Source organism: Dipodomys spectabilis, unplaced genomic scaffold (genome assembly GCF_019054845.1).
Source record: "Dipodomys spectabilis isolate Male_0828 unplaced genomic scaffold, ASM1905484v1 ptg000121l, whole genome shotgun sequence".
In the NCBI taxonomy this organism is placed as follows: domain Eukaryota; kingdom Metazoa; phylum Chordata; class Mammalia; order Rodentia; family Heteromyidae; genus Dipodomys; species Dipodomys spectabilis.
The window spans coordinates 7363526-7385635 of NW_024870798.1; positions in this window are offsets into that span (position 1 = coordinate 7363526).

The window sequence follows — 22110 nt, forward strand, 5'->3', positions numbered from 1 at the left end:
GGAAGAAGAAGTAATGAAAAGAAAATAGAGGCAGGGAGTATAATCAAATGCTTTAAACATATTATGGTATTGCCACTTCTGACAATAAATAACCATTAACAAAATACCTAGTATTTTTTAAGAGAGCCATTGATATATCTGGGGAATAAAATACTTGTGTTAGATAAACTTTGTTCATGCATATTTTATATTGTTATTGGTCAATTATTTAACTTAATGAACAAAAAGATATCAAATAAGATTCCATGAAAAATACACAAAACAGTTTTTTAGTAATTGAGAAAAAGTTATAGTTATGAATTTTAGGAAACTAAATTTCTATTTCCCTATGAAGCAATGATTTAAGTTTACTAATCTAGTTACTTTAGACATCATAATTGGCATGAAAAACAACTAACTGTACATCTTGTTTCTTGAATGAGTGATGTTTAAACGTGGTCTTTCATTCAAATGAATACTTAGGTTTACTTTCAAAATAAATGCAATTTTATCTCCTTTCACAACAAGTACTTACCCTGCAATTAAATGTATTAGTATATTCAGGTATTTAATGTATTTTTGATATGTAGTTCTACATATTTGATATGTAGTTCTACATATTCTGAATGACACGTTTTTTGTATTCGTAAATGTCTAACCTCTGGGATTTTTGCTTCATCAATATAAATTATCTCATGAGGTTGTTGCAAAGGATCCAGTAACCAGTGTGGTCAAAAATATTTCCTAAATTCTAAATTTAAGTCTAATCATTTTTAGCCTTTGATTATATCATTTATTGTCTCTTCAGAGCAATTAAGCCTAAATAATTACTACTTTTTAAACATTTTGCTCACATTGTAAATAATATCAACACAGGTCACAAAGAGACTGATTATTTCAGACTCATCATATTTGGTAAAGTTAGTGTGAAGAATGTAGAGAGCAGAAGGTTCTTATACTCAATAAATATTTTTGCTTAATTTAAATTACATTAAATATCTGGATTTCTAATTTGGAGGTTAATCACATGGAAACAGGAAAATAATTTTTAAAAAATAATTACTTTGGGACCATTTTTCTTCTTAAAATATAAATTAAAAATCTCTCTAAGAAATGTATTTTTTTCAATAAAATGTTTCAACCCTTAATAAAGTGCTTTATACTTTAATAAAAGGCTGTCTCAAAATAGAAATTCTGCAACTAATCTAATGTATGTTTTCATGCACAAAATTCTGTGGCTTCTAGTCTTATGTGATTTTAATTATATTTTATATTTGTGACATGATCCCTACTTATATTTATTACAAACTTCTGTAATTATACAAATCATGCCGGTACACACTAACTTACATAAGATAATATTCAAACAAAATTATCTTTTTTTTATGTCTCCAACAGGGATGGATGCTGTGCTGAAGTATATTAAATGAAAGCACTCTAACAAAGAATCTTTATGAAATGGAAATTTGCAACATGAGGATGGGAACATGAGCACTTTTTACTTGGCTGAACAGGAATTTTTGTTTCTACACTACTTTCTTGCCTTTTAATCACACAGGGAAAGCCATAAAATTTGAAATGCATATGAAGGAATTGCATTCCTAAAAGATGGGGCAACCCTGCTCAAAAGGTCGATCTTATCACAGGTTCTTTGTGCTTGCTGCCTGATCTATTTCTCTATCATATGTTTCATATTATTAAACATATTAGTATTTCAGCAGTAAGTATATTATAGGAAATTCCTGAAAATCACAGCTATTGCAGTTTAATAATCAGAAGAGAGGAAAAGGATTATATTAATCTCCAATTTCTCCCTTTGGCCTTCAATTTGCCAATCAATTTTCAAAACAATCATGTAAGATGTTAGTTTATTTTTCCCTTTTTAATTAGAGATTAAGCAAGTGTTTTTTGCAGTAAAAAGTGATGACAGTGGTATCAGAGCTCTGATAAGGGCACCTTCTCCTTAACAAGTAATGCTCTATGGACTGTAAACATAGAAGCCACACTAAAATTCTCTACACACACACACACACACACACACACACACACACAAACACACACACACACACACACACACACACACACACACACACACAGCTGCCACCCAGACACATCAGAGATAAGTTCCATTCCCTTGTAATGATAGTTGATTGATGTTTGCTGCATTGCTTTATCTCAGCTTCAAGATCTTGCTTGGACCTTTATCTTTCCCCGAGATCAACTCCCTAATTCTTAGTATACCGTGTGTCTGTGTATTCACAATAGGTTCCTGGCTGCTTCAGGCCAATTAATACCCTGAATAGAGTATCCTCAAACTTCACATCCAAGTCAAAACTCCATGAGTTTATACATCGTTGCAAAATACTAAAATTTATTGGATATAGAAACAAAGAGAAAACCCACCTTGTTACTTTAGCAGCAATTGACATCATGAAAGTAGAAGAATATTAATCAAGAACTGAGGTAAGAGAATGGGAGTATGTCTAAAATGTTGAATACTGGATGTATGTTACAGATACAAAATCATCATCTATAGGCTTATTTATTGAAAAGGTCATCATATATTGAAAGCATTATTTACAAATACAGTTTTCCAGTTACTTTGCTTACCTATCACTTCTGATGACAAATCTGCTCATGAATTTTTATAGGATCTTTGAATAAATGACACAATTTGCATGTATGTATCATCTTAAGGAAAGACAGTATGCTTTTACATCTTTCTTTCTATATGACAAGCCCTTATTTTTTGTTTCCCTGTTTGCTGAATAAATGTATTCCTGGAAACAGAATATTCACATCAAATCTGGGTGTAATTTTTATTTTTTAAATTTGAAATATAAACTTTGTTTTGACTAGTCATTTTCTAAATATGAGTGATATTCATGAACACTAAAATGTTGGTGCCTTTAAGTAAATTGAGACTTGATGTGGTATTTGTCTAATTGACTTAACCAACAACAATAACAACAAACATTTAGTTAGTAAATACAAAATAAACAATTCATACTTGGAATATATAATTGCTCCTTCCATACTGATACCTGTACTTTACCTATATTAGTATACTATTATGAAAAAAAAAAACTTTTAATCATTAATTCACGGCAATTAATGCCAGGAATGTGCTTAGATGTCAGGTGAAGATTAATTCTGGAAATTCAAAGATTCCAGGCTTTTGAGTGGTCACTGCTAATCACAATCAGAAGTGTAGTATAAGTGAGATTTGGAAATCTTTTTGGTAAGTCATGGCACCAAAAAGGCAGAGGCTAATTAATAGTTTTTACAGAAGAGAAGGAATAACTCCAGATGGAAGGAATAAATGATAATAACTATGTTATACCACAAAATGTTCTAGGGAACCATTTTTGGTTATTAAAGAACTAGTCATCAACAAGGCTTATTCCTCATTGCCTTTAGCATTGTAGTAATTACTCTAATTCTTAATCTCTGTGTGATAAGTTGTATATCCTTCTATGCTGTACTTTCATACCTGAACTCCTTTGCTTTCTAAAAATCACAGTCTTTTATATTTCTCTATGAACTATTTCTGATATTAAGTCGACAAATCCAGACAGCAGAGGATGCTAATGTAACACATGAATCATTAATGTAACAACATGGAAAAGGAGGATAAATTTATTGCTACCTCGATTTTTCTGAAAAGTTGCAATGTCATCATTTGATTCAAATTTCCATTCTTTGTCTACATAGTGTCAATAAGTGCACATAATTGCAAATATAAGACGGATGCTGGTGGCTCACACCTGTAATCCTAGCTACTCAGAAAGTTGAGACCACAAGATTGTGGTTCAAAACCAGCCTGGTCAGGAAAGTCCATGAGACTCTTATATTTAATTAACCACATAAAACCCAGAAGTGGTGCTGTACCAAAAGTGACAGAGTGCTCAACTTGAGCTGAAGAACTGAGGGACAGGGCCCAGTATCAGAGTTAAAGACCCAAGACCAACAAAAAAGTGCAAATATGACTTTAAGTTTCCCCAAAAGGAATGACAAAGGCAATAGTAATCTTCCTAAGTAGAAAAAATAATTCCAAAATGATTCAGTGCACCTTCTTTTATGGTTTCTGAGCTGGACATATTCTCTTCTTTTAAAAATTGTCAAATATTAGCTTTATAATAAACTTCATCTAATATTTCTTGGTTCAAAGGAGAAGTCCATACAGTTGAAGTCACTTGAATTTATTACTATCTCAGTTCAGACAACCCAGGCAGGAGAGTCTGTCTAAATCTTATCTGTGATTAAACACTAAAAAAGCCAGAAGTGGAGTTCAGGCTCAAGCAATAGAGTACTAGGTTTGGGGGAAGTTGGGCACGAAAGACAACTGTACTGGGACAGGATCCATCCTCTGGGTTCAAGACCCAAAACCAGCACAAACTAAACAAACAAACAAAGAAATAAAAAAACACATGTTTCTTTGAGACCATCCTTAAAGCACTGGTTTGAGAAGAGGCTCCTTTCGCTGATCATACTCACTGGATCCTGCTTTGTGGAATCCTTATTGCTATGGAGAACTTGGGACCAGACTAAAGAATTGGGTAACTGACTCCTGCAACAAGAGAATCATCTCAGGAGTGAAATATCTGTCCATAAGTCTCTTTAAAACTCTCATAACTTTGTTTCTTTGCAGGAGAACACTTTTAAAACAAATTTATTTCCTTTTATTCTATGCTGGCCTTAAAATGGCATATTGTTTCCTTTTGTTATACTCTTAACTAGAAGTTTATAGACAAGGTTTATATAAGTAAAGGACACACTTGAAAAAGTCAGGAACAGAGTTTCCTTCAGGCCTTGGATTCTTTTCTTGTACCGTAAAAATGACAGCACAAATTACCATGATCTTTGTCATTTTCCTATGTTCAACTCCTCTCTTGGGATCAGTTTTCACTTGCAATAACAGTTCCTTCCAATTACTTCCAGTAACAATCTATGGTGCTGCTCCAGGTAAAATGAATATTTTCTGGCTTCATTGAAATAGCACAAGTGTATCTTTGAACATGAGGTAAAATGTGTTTCAGAGATAACTTTATAACGAGAAAATATTGAATTTGCATGGCTTATGAAACCTTATTCATGTACATATGGCCATATAAGATGATGTTAAGTGAAATGGAACCCAAGATAGGGACACAACTTGCTTTTTCGTTCGTGCTATTTTTTAAAAGTATCTAACATGTAGTATGTGAATTTTTGTTTCTCTTCTATTTTCTTCCTCCATGGTATAACCCCTGTTTTCATTATATTTATTGTCAGCGACCTGCATCTTGCATATACATTTTTCTAACGTGGGGAGGGGAAGGGAAATAACAAAATGCTTAAACAAGTATACAGTATGACCTATTGTATCAATGAGTTGTACAAGGCACTATGTAGAAAATTAGCTTTACAACTTGAGGAGGGGAGAAGGGAGTTGGGATTGTGGGGAGGAAAAGGATTGTAGGAGAAAAACAAAAGAGGAGGTAACAATGCTTGATAGATAATGTACTCATTAACTTTCTTATGTAACTCTAACCCTTCTTTAAACCATTTTTACAATAAAAAACATGAAAAAAACATCCTGGACTACTTTAGTTCAAATTTCTTAAGTGCTCTGTAATTAAGACCAATTTTATGTGGGAAGAATGTTCTCAGAAACATTTTTTGTGTGTGTTTGTTTTGTGCATTATTTCCCAAGTGTACATAAGTTAGAAGTAGGAAAAACAATAGGAATAATAAGAGAAAAAGAAGTTTTGTGCTTAAGTATAATGGTTCAATACACTATAGAAGACTCTTTCAATAAGATAACTTTGAAACAAGAAAATCCAAGGCCAGTATGTAGATCTATGGGAGTGATATAGGGAAAGCATTACTAATAAGTGGAACATGGACGATGAGGCCACTCTTGTTTTCTACTAGGTCTAAATCATGGTAGTTAATCATGCAAATTTGTATAAAGTAGAACAGAAGAGCAATTCTGGTTCCAAAACAAGTCAGATATAAGAGCATGGACTTAACTGGAAAAAAAGGCCATATTGAGAGAGCAGGAAATATAGTAGCAATGAACTGGTGGATAAGATCACATTTCTTTTTCTTTTTTAGTTTTTTTTTTTTGATGGTTGTGGGTCTTGAACTCTGGGACTGGGCGATGTCTTTCCCCTCTTCAGCTCAAGGCTAGAGCTCTACCATTTGAGCCACAGTGCCAATTCAAGTTTTCTGGTGGTTAATTGGAGATAAGTGCCTCAGAAAACTTTCATACTGGTGCTTGATCTGAACTGCAATCCTCAGATCTCAACCTCCTGAGTAACTAGGGTTATAGGTTTGAGCCACCAGTACCAGGCTTAAGATCACATTTCTAGCAGTACACACTCAGGATATGTAATGTGTATGTTCATCTATCTTTGTATGAAATCTTGAGTTAAAAATCTAGGCTACAAGTCAGACTTTACATTCACAAAATGTTTGTAGTTTAAAACCATACTCCTGAAAAAATAAAAACTAAGAATGTAAAAGAGTCTGGAAAGTTAAGTTTGCATCCAGCTTCGGCAGAACAGTCTTTGCAACACTGCCTATAATTAACCAGCCAAAAACTGCATTGGATGAATGGCTCAAGTGATGGGATACTAGTTATGAGCAACAGTGCTGAATAATAGCCTGAGGTTTCTGCATACATACATACAAACATTTACACACGCACAGAAGCACTTATATGTGCAAACACACATATGAAACAACTCTCACAATGTGTAGAAAAGTTAGAAAATAATAGATAATATGTCCTGTGTAAGACTAGAATCAATTGATAATTTTTAATATTAGAAAGTCGTCACGTGAACTTTCCCCCCAAAAGCTTGAGACTATTACATAGGTAGTGACCAGAGATAGTAAAAGAGCCAAGTAATAATTATTAAAGGGATCGGATCCATGGAAGAATGAATCAGAGACCCCTGCAGGTGCATCTGAAAATGTTCATATCCTGTGTCAAATGTTAGAACATCTTTGAAAATTGTACAGAAACAGTTTGAGCAGTCAGTCTAGTGGATAAGATCATCGGAGAAGTTCAGAATTACTAGTATGCTTCTCGATTAAATAAACCAACAAAATATGGCAGGGCAATGCGATACAAGTCTGGAATTCTAGCACTCTAATACAGGAGATTAGAGAGTGGATAAAATAGTAATATCTTCCCTGGACTAGGTAGTATAATTTTGCCTCAGTAAAACAAACGAAAGGACAAGAAAGGAATTCACAGTTGGAAGTTTGGGCTAATTTTGTCATTACTTTTTGAGAAGTCAAGTTTCCTGTTGAAATGCAACTCATATATCATCCTCAGTCATGTTTTGAATGCTCTCTTCATTACAAAATACTTCTAGATGCAAAATAGTTCATGATTCCGAACCAAAAATTTGAAAAATTTAGCATCATTATGTTGGATTCCAAAGAAATAATGAAGGATTACAAAAGCTTAAGCCTGGAGAAACAGCAAAATTATCTAATGTAGGACTTTGTAGACCCTACTAAATTAGAATTTAGATTTAAAATAAATATCTATTTCTTGTAATTTCATATTCTATAGGATACTATAAAATACTTTTTAATTAGAAGTTTTAATTTACAAATTCACAAATGATTCTGGCATTCTATTTGTCTAGAATATTCTTTCAAGAGAGTTGTAATTAGGACTTAGTTAATAGATAATTCCAAAAGTTCATGTATAACATGATAATGTGAATAATCTAGAGAGTTGACAATAAATGGATGCTATTAATTTATAAATTTAGTAAAAGAGCAATATTTGAGACTTCGGTGTAACATGGTATGAAGAGAGATATTGTTTGAAATCTTTTTTCTTCTACCTGTACATAACAAAGGAAGAAATTTCCTTAATTGTATACCTCTGTATACAATGAGAAAAATACTAGGTTTGGGGTTTGTTTTCATTTTGTTTTTGTTGTTTTGTGTGTCCTAGGGCTTCACGTCTGGGCCTGGGCACTTTTCCTGAGCTTGTTTTTTGCTCAAGTATACTGCTCTACCACTTGAACCTCAGTGCTACTTGTGTCTGGCTTTTCCTGAGCAGTTTATTGGAGATAAGAATCTAAGGAACCTTCCTGCCTGGGTGGGCTTTGAACCATAATATACAGATCTTTGCCTCCTGAATATCTATGGTAGACGAAAATATATCTATAAATAATATTTTCAAGTTTTCTGATCTTAAGATCACCACTTGAGGGAAAATGATGCAGCAAAGTTTAGTGTAGTGTTCTTTCAACAATAGAAAGGGCATAACATTAGCAGAAGTGTAGAATTTTTTCACAATACTGATAAGCTAGTCATGCTGTGAATTTAGAGAATTTTAAGGTGCACCTTACAAGGTGGAAACTGTTGGGTTAGAATGACTTTACTGCATAAAATGTTCGGATTGATTGTCATTGAAATAATAGCTTACTATGATAAAGAAATGTTTACTCTACAGGAATTAATTATTTTAGATACTTCATAGTTTTATCTTCTACCAGAATGTGGCTAGTTTCTCTGTTGACCTTTAAATATGTAATGCCCCATTGGAAACTGCATCTATTGCAGAATTAAATAAAATGCATACAGGCACTGTTTTAAATGTCTCTGGTATGGCATGCTCAGAATTTGAAAATGAGTTGTTAGTAGAACACATACATTCTGTCCTCTTAACAAATATTCAGTTTTAAAAATTAGGAGTTTCCAGAGAATTGAACTATTTTCTATTTAGTATGAGACAATACTAAAATAATGCTTTTTAAAAAAATAATGGCAAGTATATTCTGAAAATTTTTATAGTTTGATAGCATTCAAGTTGATGATCCTCTGACAAAGACAGGGGAAATTAGTTCAAATTAAAAGCCAAATATTGTTCATTTTTAAAAAAATTAATACACATAGAATATCATTTACTATAGAAATACCGTGAAATTATATTTTATTTAGCTTATTTTTAAATTAAATTTTATTGTCAAGGTGATATATAGAAGGGGTTGCAGTAATTGTAAAGTAGTGAATATCTAACAAGTCGAACTTTTTATGCCCTCCCTCATTTTTCTCACACTTTTACTTCATCCCAATACACCTCACAAGTTGTAATGTGAATATCCTACATCTTTTCTTGTGAGTATTGCTATTGCATTGGTTTTCCCTTTGTCCTTTGTCTCACCATTTTGTTGTTCCTCTACCTTTGCCAAATTAAGATAAATGTGTATATAATACACAGGATACTGAAATCAAATACAGCAGGGAATAAACCATAGGGGAAAACACAAAAGAAAAAAGAAATAATGTGGTGATTGAAGGTGTTTAATGAGAAATCAAAATGTATAAGTAGTCCTTTGCTATAAGTTAAATCTCACTTTTTCTTTTTGGAGAATATAATGATCAAAGTAATATTTGAGAATCGGCAAGCAATTGTTCAGAATCATGCTTCCAGTGCAAGTGGATCAACAGTAAGTAATCCTCAATACCATTTTCCACAAAGTTTTGTCACAGATACAATCGGCCTGCCTTCTCTTGCTGCTTTCCTAGCCTGGACCTATTCCTTCATTGTACATGAAAAGTGTGATTCAACTGATTTCATTCATATCTGTTCCTAGAATTATCAAGGATTTAGATTCTTGTCTGCAATATGATTAAACCTACGTCTCTTCATGTAGGCTGCTAAAAATGTATTTACCCAATTCAAGTAAATACATAAATTCTATTTCCATCTTTTTTAAACCATAAAATTCTTCTTTCTCTATAAATTGATCAGAGGCATGCATTTGTGGCTATCTGGGTCATTGCACATCTGTCTCTCTTCCTCTCTCTTTAATATTTCTCATAGTTAATAGGATTGCTCTATAATTATCATAATTCATTTTGCTTTTATATTTTTGGTTGCATAATTTTACTTTCTGCTCTGCCATTTCCCAAATCATTTATATAGAAGGCATTATTTCATCTTTTCTCATTCCTAGAATAAGCTCCACATGAAGACACCACTGGTCCTTATTTTCAATCTGTAACTTTGAATATGGAGGAAAATCTTTCCTCTGCTCTCCATCAATTCCCTACTCTCCAGTTAGAATAATTTTGAATAGTAAAAATGGAAAAAGGGAAAATAAATCATGGTGAAAACACAGATGCAGAAAATTCACCGGATTTTTCTGAACAGTTCAACTAACCTGATCTATTAGGGAAATACCTGGACACCTCATTCCCATTGTCACTAAAAGTCTCAGGTTAGGCAATTCTAATGAAGACGAGGAACATGATGAAAAAGTGAGGAATGGTATCAATTGCAAGAAAAATGGAGAAGGATCCATGCAAATTTCTTCTTTGGGCTGCTGAAAATAATCAGGTTATTACACTGCAGAGACTACTTTCCAAAAAGGCCACTCATGTGAATACTAGGGATGACGATGATTATACCCATATTCATCAGGAAGCCTACAGTGGACACTTAGACACTGTCCGTGAATTGGTGACTCAAGCGGAAGATATTTATACAATAACTGTAGATGGCTGAACAACCCTGCGCAGTGCTTATATGTGGAATAATATTAGAGAGGCTTTCTTCTTACTTCATCATGATGCAGATACCAATGGCCCCCTTGCATCTTGCTGCTGGGAATTGAGATAGCAAAGACATGTTCGATCTGCTTCTGTTGAACCATTATGTCTGAAGATCAACTTGGAAGAAACTGTATTTGATATTGCCAAAAGGATAAGTATGTATCACTACCTCTTTGAAGTTTTGGAAGGCTGTACAAATTGCTCTCCTAAGTCATAATGGTTTGGTTAAGTTTCTTAAATTTCAAAAATGCCATTGCATTCTTTGTTTCCATACAAAATATTTTCACAATCCAAATAACAATAATAGCTTACTATAACATTTCATAGATTCCATGGAAGTCTTCCAAGTGAATTGCCTGACTTTGATGTCAAAATGTATTCAAGAGTTAGTTGTATACATCTATAATGATTTCTGGAGAGTTTGTGCTTTTTTATTGTAATTAAGTGGTTACATAATTTCCCTAATTTCACAGTATTGTGGGATAGTGATGCTCAGTTAAAGTCACAAACACATTCTAACATTTCTGGAGCAAATTGTCTATCACAGTCTATAACATTTATGAGTTCTATGAGCTTTGCGATACAGTTATTACTTCCACATTGGTTGGTATGTACATTTCTTTTGTTTTGCATAACATCAGCTGTTCCCTTTTTCCCACTTGTTTTCTCCCTCCCATCCCTGCCATTAACTTGCTTAGTTCATTTTGGTCAATATCCAGTGCAGCTGACGGGTTTTTCCCTGATTCCCTCTACTTCTATGTCATCTTCCTGGCTCCCCTCCATTGTACACATATATACCATATATGTGATCAGCAGCATGGGGTTATTTAGTAGAGATTCGACCAGATGGGTGGAAGTCCTTTGTTTCTTCAGTCCTGTTAATTTTGTCGTATTGCCTAACATTTTGGTTTTAACATCCACTTATCAGGGAGAACATGTACTGTTTGTCTCTTTGCTCTTGTCTTACCTTGCTCAACATGATCACCTTCTAGCTCCATCCATTTCCCTGCAAATGCCATTATTTTTTCATTTCTAATGGCTGCATAATATTGCATTGTGTATAGATACCACAATTTTGGGATCCATTCATCTGTGGTGGGACATCTGGGTTGTTTCCATATCCTGGCTATTACGAACAGTGCGGCAATAAACATGGAGGTGCATGTGTCCCTGTATACAGGTTCCTGTTGTTCAGGATGGATGCCTAGAAGTGGTATGACTTAGTCATAAGGGAGGTCAATATTTAGCTTTCTTAGGACTCTCCGGACTGTTTTCCAAAGTGGTTGTATAAGTGTACATTCCCACCAGCAGTGTAGTAGGGTTCCTCTTTCTCTGCATCCCCTCCAGCGTTTGTCATTGGCTGACTTGAGGATGTGGGACATTCTGACTGGGGTAAGGTGGTATCTAATGATTGTCTTTATTTACATTTCCTTCACAACCAGGGATAGTGAACATTTCCTAATGTGTTTCTTTGCCATTCTTATCTCTTCTTCTGAGAAGTCTCTCTTTAGTTCCCTTGCCCATTTAGTAATTGGTTTGTTAGGTTTTTGAGGTCCTAGTTTCTTGAGTTCCCTATACATACTGGATATTAACCCCTTTTCAGATATAGTGCTGGTAAATCTTTTTTCCCAATTAATTGATTGTCTTTCTAGCTTGGTTGCGATAGCTTTAACTTTGCAGAAGCATTTTATTTTAAGGTAGTCCCATTTGTCATGTCTCACTCCAATTTGTTGTGACCCTGAGACTCTGTTCAGGAAATTCTTTCCTGGGCCTATAAGTTCAAGTGTCTCTCCTACTCTGCCTGCAGAGGTTTCAGAGATTCAGGTTTAATGTTAAAGTCTTTAATCGATTTTGAGTTGATGTTGGTGAATGGTGATATGCTGGAGTCCACTTTTATTATTCTGCATGTGGCTGCCCAGTTTTCCCAGCACCAGTGGTTGAAGAGGCTGTGTTTCTTCCATTGTCTGTCTTTGGTTCCTTTGTCAAATATCAGCTAACTGTAGGCACGTGGATTTATTTCTAGATCTTCTATTCTATTCTATTGGTCTTTGGGTCTGTTTTGGTGCCAGTACTATGCTGTCTTTGTTATTATGGCTCTATAGTAGAGTTTGAAGTGCGGCATGGATATCCCTTCCATGTTGTCTTTATTCACTAGAATTGTTTTGGCTATTCTAGGTATTTTGTGGTTCCATATGAATTTTTGGACTGTTTTCTGTATTTCAGAGATGTACATCATTGGGATTTTAATAGGAATTGCATTGAATTTGTATATTAATTTGGGCAGTATTGCCATTTTCACTATATTGTCTGCCTATCCAAGAGCATGGGAGGTCGTTCCATTTCCTAGTGTCTTCTGTAATTTTTTCTTTAACTTTTTATAGTTTTCATTAAATAGTTCTTTTACATCTTTGGTTAGGTTAATTCCTAAATATTTTATTTTGGGAGAGGTTATTTTGAATGGGGTTGCTTCCCTTATTTCCCTATCTGCTTGTACATTGTCAGTGTACAGGAAGGCAACTGATTTTATTGGATTGATTTTTGTATCCTGCCACTTTGCCAAAGTGATTTTTGATTTCTAAGAGTTTGGGGATGGAGTTTTTGGGATCATGAAGGTATAGTATCATGTCATCTGCAAAAAGGGATAGTTTAATTTCTTCTTTCCCTATGCAGATCCTTTTAATGTATCCCTTACACTCCTCAAATTTATATATATATATATATATATATATATATACATATATATATATATATATATATATATATATGTATGTATATATAAGATACAGAACAATGGAATCAAATACAGTGAAAACAGGTGTTTACCATGGGGGAATAACGTACAAAAGAATCACATAGTGCATTATAAGCATATTAAAAACAAAAGAAAGAGAGGAAAAACCGCTTGTGTCTCTGACTTGGGGTACATTTCACTTAACATCATCTTGCATGTTCATATGTACCTAGCCTTTGATCTTCTCTGCTTGTCCTAGACATGTACTAATCCTTGTAAACAAAGTTAAAACAAGGTAAACTATGGGACCTATGTTTCTTTGGGTCTGGCTTACTTCACTCAATATAATTTTTACCAAGTCTTTCCATTTCCTAACAAATGGGGCAGTGTCATTCTTTCTGATGCAATCCTAGAATTCCAGTGTGTGTGTATGTGTGTGTGTGTGTGTGTGTGTGTGTGTGTGTACCACATTTTCTTGAACCATTCAACTACTGAGGGGCATTGGTGTTGTTTCCATATCATAGCTATGGTGAATAATACTGCACTAAACATGGTTGTGCTGGTAGTTGTGTGATCATTTGGGTAAGTGTGCAAAAGTGGGGTTACTGGGTCATTGGGGATCTCTTGGTGGAGTCTTTTGAAGAAATTCCATTATGCTTTCCAAAGTGGTTAAACAAGTTTACACTCCTACAAGTAATGCAGTAGGGTTCCCTTTTAGCCACATCCCCACCAGCATCTGTCATCATTACATTTCTTGATTATAGCCATTCTAACTGGAGTGAGGTGTAATCTCAATGTTTTGATTTGCATTTCATTTAGGACTAGAAAAATTGAGCATTTCTTCATTTGTCTAATGGACATTCTTTATTTCCTCTTCAAAGAAGTCGCTCTTTAAGTCTTCAGCCCACTTAGTTATTCGGCAGTTGTTCCCTGAAGGATTTGTTTTTGTGGGATTTATGATTTTGAGTCCTAAGTATATTTTAGATATAAGACTTTGTCTGTTTTATGACTCATGAAGAACTTCTCCCAGTAAGTGGGCTTTCAATTGATCTTACTATCTATGAGCTTTACCTTGCAGAAGCTCTGCTGTTTCATGCAATCCCATTTCTACAACCTTTTTGTGATTTGTTGTTTCTGGTTCTCTATTAAGAACATTTTGGCCTGTGCTAAAGAGCCCTAGTTTCTCTTATCCTTCATGTAATGTTTTCACGGTGTCTGCTTTTATTTTGAGGTCTTTGATCCATTTTGACTTGATTCTCATGCAGGGTGATACACACACACACACACACACACACACACACATATGGCTAGCTTTAGTTTTTATTCAGGTGTTTAACCAATTTTAACACCACCATTTACTGAAAAGGCTGTCTTCCTTCCATTCTATTTTTTTTAGCTCCCTTGTCAAAGATTAGGTGGCTATAGGTCAGTGGGTTTATTTCTGAGTCTTCAGTCCTATTCCATTGGTCCTCAGTACTGTTCTTGTGCCAGTACCAAGCTGTTTTTATTACAATGGCTTTTTACTATAGTTTGAAATTTGGAACTGATATTACTCCAGTGCTGTTCTTTCTGCTAAGAATTGACAAACCTACAGCCAGCATTATACTTATTGGTGAAAAGTTAAAGCCATTTCTTATTAATTCAGGGAAGAGATAAGGATGTCCGCTCTCTCCACTCCTCTTCAAATTAATATTAGAATGCTAGCTGGGATAGTAAGACAAGATGGAAAATTAAAGGGAATCCAAATAGGGAAAGATGAAGTAAAACATACAAGATGACCAATGGAGTAGAATTGAAAACCCAGAAATGAACCTATAGTCCCATAGCCATCTAATTTTCGATAAGGGAGCTAAAAAAATACAATGGAAAACGAGAGCATCTTCAGTAAATGGTACTGGCAAAATTCGTTAAGTACTTGTAGAAAAGTAAATCTAGATCCTTATTTATTACCCTTTCAGAATCAACTCCAAATGGATTAAAGTCTTCAGAGTCAAAGCAGACACTCTGAAAATATTACAGGATGGAATACGAGCAACCCAAGATCTCCTTGGCACAGGCCTTAATTTTCTTAATGGAGTCCCAGAAACACAAAAAAAAAAAAATCAAAAAAAGTTTGGACAAATGGGATTGCATGCAATTGCAGAGGTTCTGACTGGCAAAGGACATAGCTAGCAAGATCACTAGAAAGCCCACGGATTGGGAGAAGATCTTCACTAGTCATAAAACGGACAAGGGTCTCATACCTAAAATATACCTGGAACTCAAAAAATTAAATCCCCCAACAACAAATCTTCAAAGAATCAACTGCCCAATAAATAAATGTGCTAAAGACTCAAAGAGAATTTCCCTGAAGATGAAAGAAGGATGGTCAATAAACACATGAAGAAATGCTCAAACTCTCTGGCCATGAAAGAAATGCAAATCAAAACAGCATTGAAATACCACCTAACCCCAGTTAGACTGGCTATAATCAAAAACTCTAATAACAGATGCTGGAGGGGATGTGGACAGGAAAGAACCTTACTGCATTGTTGGTGGCAGTGTAAACTTGTTCAACCACTTTGGAAAGCAATATGGAGGTTCCTCAAAAGACTCCACATAGAACTCCCCTATGACCCTGCAATCCCACTTTTTGGCATTTACCCAAATGTTCACAAACAAGACCACACTAAAGCTTCCAGAACGACAATGTTTATTGCACCATTATTTACCATAGCTAAGATATGGAACCAACCCACATGACCCTCAGTAGATGAATTGATCTAGAAAATGTGGTATATATACACAATGGAATTCTATGCCTCCCTGAGAAAGAATGACATTGCCCTAATTGTTAGGAAATGGAAAGACTTGGAAAAAAAATTATATTAAGTGAAATAAGCCAGGCCCAAAGAAACATAGGTCCCACGGTCTCCCTTATTTACAGTAACTAGCATATGTCTGACTCCAGCAGAATAGGTCAGATAAGTTGATGTTAGGGAAATGAACCCTAAGATATCTATTCAAATGTTTTTTTTCCTTTCATGGGATTATTTCTAACACATTTATAAGATTATTTCTTTGTTGCTTTGTATGTCCCTCCCCCATGGTATAACCCCTGCTTTCATTGTATTTGATGTTGGTAAAATTTGTGGAAGGGAAGGGAAAAAAACCAATCATTTAAATAGGGATACAGTTGGACCCATTGCAACAATGAGATGTTCAAGTCGTTATATCGAAAACGAACTTTACTACTTTGGTGGTGGGGAGGAGGATTGGGTGGGGGCATGGAAGGAGGATGGGAAGGGATGGGAAGGGGAAACAAAGTAGGAGGCTACAATGCTTCAGACGAAATGTACTCATTATCTTCCCAGGTAATTTTAATCCCTTTGTACAATTTTTCACAATAAAAAATAATGAATTTAAAAATAGAAAAAAAGAAGAAAAAACATGAAAATGACATGATCTTTTATTTAATGGACCCCATGGACTCCACTCCCAAGTTACGTGAGCTGATCAGAAACTTTGGCCAACTAGAAGAATGCAATTTTGTCTCAATAAAACCAAACAAGAAAGGAATAAAAAATAAACAAGAAAGGAATACACAGTTGCAAATTTGGGCTAATTTTGTGATTATGCTTTGAGAAGTCAAGTTTCCTATTGAAATGCAACTCATATATAATGCTCAGTTTTGTTTTAAATTTTGTCTTAATTACAGAACATTTCTAGATGCAAAAGAGCTCATGATTCCCAACCAAAAATTTGAAAAAGTAAGTATCATTCTGTTAGAATCTCAAGAAATGATGAAGGATTACAAAACTTTAAGCCTGATGAAATAGGAAAGTTCATTTAATGTAGGACTTTGTAGACCTGGCTAAATTAGAATTTAGATGTAAAATAGATATTTTATGTTTGTAATTTAATATTCTATAGGATACTACAAAATTCTTTTCAAGTAAAAGATTTAATTTACAAATTCATTAATGATTCTGGCATTCTAATTGGCTAGAATATTCTTTCAAATAAGGTATAATAAGAACTTTGTTAATAGATAATTCCAACAGTTCATGTGTAAGATGATAATGTGAATAATCTAGGCAAATTGTCAACAAATTGATGACATTAATTTACAAATATAGAAAAGGAGCAATCTTTTGAGATTTTGGTGTAACTCGGTATGAAAAGAGTAATTGTGTGATATTTTTTTCTATCTGTACATAACACAGGAAGAAATTTCCTTAATTATGTACCTCTATACAATGAGAAAAATGCTAGGTTTGAGGTTTGTTTTTATTTTGTTTTTGTTGCTTGGTTTGTAGTAGGGCTTTACCTCTGGGATTAGGCACTGTCCCTGAGCCTGTTTTTGCTAAAGGCTACTGCTCTACCACTTGAACCTCAGTGCCACTTGTGTCTGGCTTTTGCTTATGAGTTTATTGGAGATAAGAATCTAAGGAACTTTCCTGCCTGGGTGGACTTTCAACCATAATCTTCAAATCTTAATATTAAGATATACAGATCTCCTGAGTATCTATGATACATAATATATATATAATAAAATAAATAAAAAATAAAATTAAAAATAAATAATATTTGCAAGTGTTTTGATCTCAAGAATACCACTGCAGGGAAAATGATGTAGCAAAGTTCAGTGTAGTATTGTTTTCCAAAATAGGAAGGGCATCACATTAGCAGAAGTGTAGTATTTTTTCACAATAGCGATAAAGTAGTCATGATGTGAATTTAGGGAATTTTGAGGTGCACCTTACTAGTTGGAAATTGTTGGGCTACGATGACTTTACAGGATAAAAACTTGGGATTGATTGTCATAGAAATAATAGCTTACTCTGATGAACAAATGTTTACTTTCAAGAATTAATTATTATAGATACTTCATATTTTTATCCTGTACCAGAACGTGTCTATTTTTTTCTGTTGACTTTTAAATATGTAATGCCTCATTGGAACCTGCATCTATTGCTGAATTACTTAAAATCAAATAGGTACTGTTTTGAATGTCTCTGGTATATCATATTCAGAATTTGAAAATGAGTAGTTAGTAGTCATAGGAATGTTGAGGAACAGATATATTCTGTCCTCTTAACAATTAGTCAGTTTTCAAAGTTAGGCGTTTCTATAGAATTGAACTGTTTTCTGATTTAGTATGAGACAATACTAAAATAATGTTTTTTTCAAAATAATGGCAAGTATATTCTGAAAATATTGTGTCGTTTGATAACATTTCAGTTGATGTCCCTCTGATAAAGAAAGAGGTAATTCAAATTAGCAGGCAAAATGTTCATTTTTAAAAGGTAATACACATAGAATAATATTTACTATACCAATACAGTGAAATTATATTTTATGCAACTCATTTTTAACTTAATTTTATTTTCAAGATGATATATAGAAGGGTTGCAATAATTGTAAGGTAGTGGATACATAACATGACAAAGTTTTTACCCCCTCCCTCATTTTTCTCACACTTTTCCTTCACTCCAATACTCCTCACAAGTTGTAATGTAAATTTCTAATGTTATCTTGTGAGTATTGCTATTGCATTGGTTTGCCTTTTGTCCTTTGTCTCACCGTTTTATTGTTCTGCTTCCATTGCCAAATGAAGATAAATGAATATACAATACACGGGATAGTGAAATCAAATACAACAGTGGACAAACCATAGAAGAAAACACAAAAGAAAAAAAGAAATCACATCGTACATTAAAAACAACAAGGACAAAGGAAAACCTCTCTTTCCATATCTAAGAGTTTATTTTGCTCACCTCATTTTATGTGGTCATTTATACATAGCTATTGAGCCATTCTGCTCATCTGCTAGGACTATCCTAGATATTTCCTAGTTATTAAAAATGAGGAAAATCATGGAATCTGTTTCTTTGGGTCTTGCTTATTTTTCTTAGTAAGATTTTTCCAAGTCTTTCCATTTCCTTATGAATTGGAAGCATAGAATTCCTCTCAACATATATAAACAACATTTTTGTCAATTCGTTCATCTACTGAGTGGTATATTGGTTTAAAACGTGATTGCATGTAAGTATCAATTAAGGCCATGCAAAAATGGCAGATGCCAACTCACCAGATATACTAATATCATGATTTCCAAGGAAGATAGTATTTTATAGTAGTACAAGTGTTGAGATATCTGGATGAGTCTAAAGTATATCTTGCACTGAATTAGGCAGGAAGATATCCAATATCATATAGGATAAAAATGGTAGTGACAAAATATTTCCCTTGAGAAATATATAGGAGGCTGCCAGAAATATGAAGTAGTTGAGATAATTTTGAAGAATTTAGAAATGCAAGCTCAATTATGTCTCTTTAAATAATAATTATGTAAGTAGAAGGGCAAAAAAAGGGTAAGAGAAGAAAATAACTGAGAGCAGATAATTGTCCCAAGTTAAAGTATAAAAAGACATAATCTATAACTTCCAAGTTAAAGAGACACCAATATGATATTATCCCACTTAGTTTAGGTTCATGCAAAATATTTACTTGGCTTTTTCCTACTTAAATGCTCCCACAATAACAAAGAATTGAAGCCAGGAGCCAGTGGCTCACGCCTTTATTCCTAGCTACTCAGGAGGCTGAGATCTGAGGATCGTGGTTTAAAGCCAGCCCAGGCAGGAAAGTCCATGAGACCCTTATCTCCAATAAATCACTAGAAAACTGGAAGTTTTGCTGTTGCTCAAGCGGTAGAGTGCTCACCTTGAGCTGAAGAGTACATGGACAGCGCCCATGCCGAGTTCAAACCCCATGACCGACATACAAACAAACAAACAAAGGATTGAGGTAGTAGTCTAAGATCATTCTTTAAATCTAGAGAGGCAATAGTGCCAATACAACCATTTAAGATTCTGTTTTTATTTCATAAGGTCATAGCATCCTTTTCAAAATCTGTGGACCATAAAACTAAGAATTTATTTTTGACAAATCTGTTACCTTCTTCTATGTGTCTGTTCTTATAGTAGAACTATGTTGTCTTCACTACTAAACATGGTAATACTATTCAAAGCTAGTATGGAGGCTCAAGCTACACCATTTTACAAGATTTCTCTGACTGACCTGTATTCCTTGAATTTACATAAGAGATTATTGAGCAGGTGGACCAATATTCTACAGAGATATCTAAATATTTCATAGTCACTCATATTTCACACCTTGTGAAAATACAAACCCCTGATGTTATATATACAAAATGTCTTTAGAGACTGCTCAATGCAACTAAAATTAATTTAGGAATGAGTTAAGATTTAGATAACAGTACAGCATAATATAGCTCAACGATAATGACTTGAGCTGTTCTGCAGAAGAGAGTGAGTGGGGGAAGAATGGTGGACCACATAGGAGCTGTATGTCATTGGTATTGTTTCAAAAAACACGAAGACTTCAGAGAAGAGAAGGAGAAAAATAAAGTGTCCTGAATCTAGTTTCTTTTTATCCACTTGATAGTTTGGACTGAAAGTCAGATAACAAAGGAAAAATAAAATAGAAAATAAAGCATTTTATAGAGCTGTTACAATGTAAAGAAGTTGTAATAGGAATATAATTAATTTCCAAAGAAATAAGAGAAAGAATAACACTAACAATTGCTAACGTGGAGAGAAGATGGATCACATTTTATCATATATAATTTTTATTTTATTTTATTTTATTTGTGAACATACTGTACAGAGGGGTTACAATTACATGGGCAGGATAATGCGTACATTTCTTACCAAGCATTGCAGCCTCCTCCTTTGTTTACCCTTCACATACCTTCCCAGCCCACACTCCCCCTCCAATCCCAATCCTTTTCTTCCCCTCCCTCCCCCCGGAACCGAAGTTGTAAAGCTCGTTTCGGACAGGACAACTTGTACTTCTCATTGATGCAATAGGTCCACCTGTATCCTTAAACGATTTGTTTTTCCCCATCTCCTCCACAAGTTATACTGACATCAAATATAGTGAAAGCAGGGGTTATACTGTGGGGGAGGGACCCACAAAGCAACAAAGAAATAATCTTATAAATGCATTAGAAACACATGCATGAAAGAAAAAAACATTAAAATACATATCTAAGGGTTCATTTTCCTAACGTCACATTATCTGACCTTTTCTGCTTGACTCATAAATATACTAGATATTGCAAACCAGGGAAACCATGGGGCCTATGTTTCTTTGGGCCTGGCTTACCTCACTTAATGTAATTTTTTCCAAATTTTTTCCATTTCCAAACAAATGGGGGCAATGTCATTCTTTCTGATGGAGGCATAGAATTCCATTGTGTATATATATACCACATTTTCTTGATCCATTCATCTACTGAGGGGCATCTGGGTTGGTTCCATATCTTAGCTATGGTAAATAATGCTGCAATAAACATAGTTGTGCTGGTAGCTTTAGTGTGGTCTTGTTTGTAAACATTTGGGTAAATGCCCAAAAGTGGGATTTCTGGGACATTGGGGGGCTCTATGTGAAGTCTTTGAGGAACCTCCATACTGCTTTCTAAAATGGTTGAACAAGTTTACATTCCCACCAACAATGAAGTAAGTTTCCCTTCTGTCCACTTCCCCTCCAACATCTGTTGGTGTTAGAGTTCTTGATTTTTGCCATTCTAACTGGAGTGAGGTGGTATCTTAATGTTGTTTTGATTTGCATTTCTTTTATGGCTAGGGATGTTGAGCATTTCTTCATGTGTCTATTGGCCATCCTTCTTTCTTCTTCAGAGAAGTTTCTCTTTAAGTCTTTCGCCCACTTATTTATTGGGCAGTTGTTTCTTTGTGGATTTGTTGTTGGGGGATTTAATTTTTGAGTTCCAAGTATATTTTAGATATGAGACCCTTGTC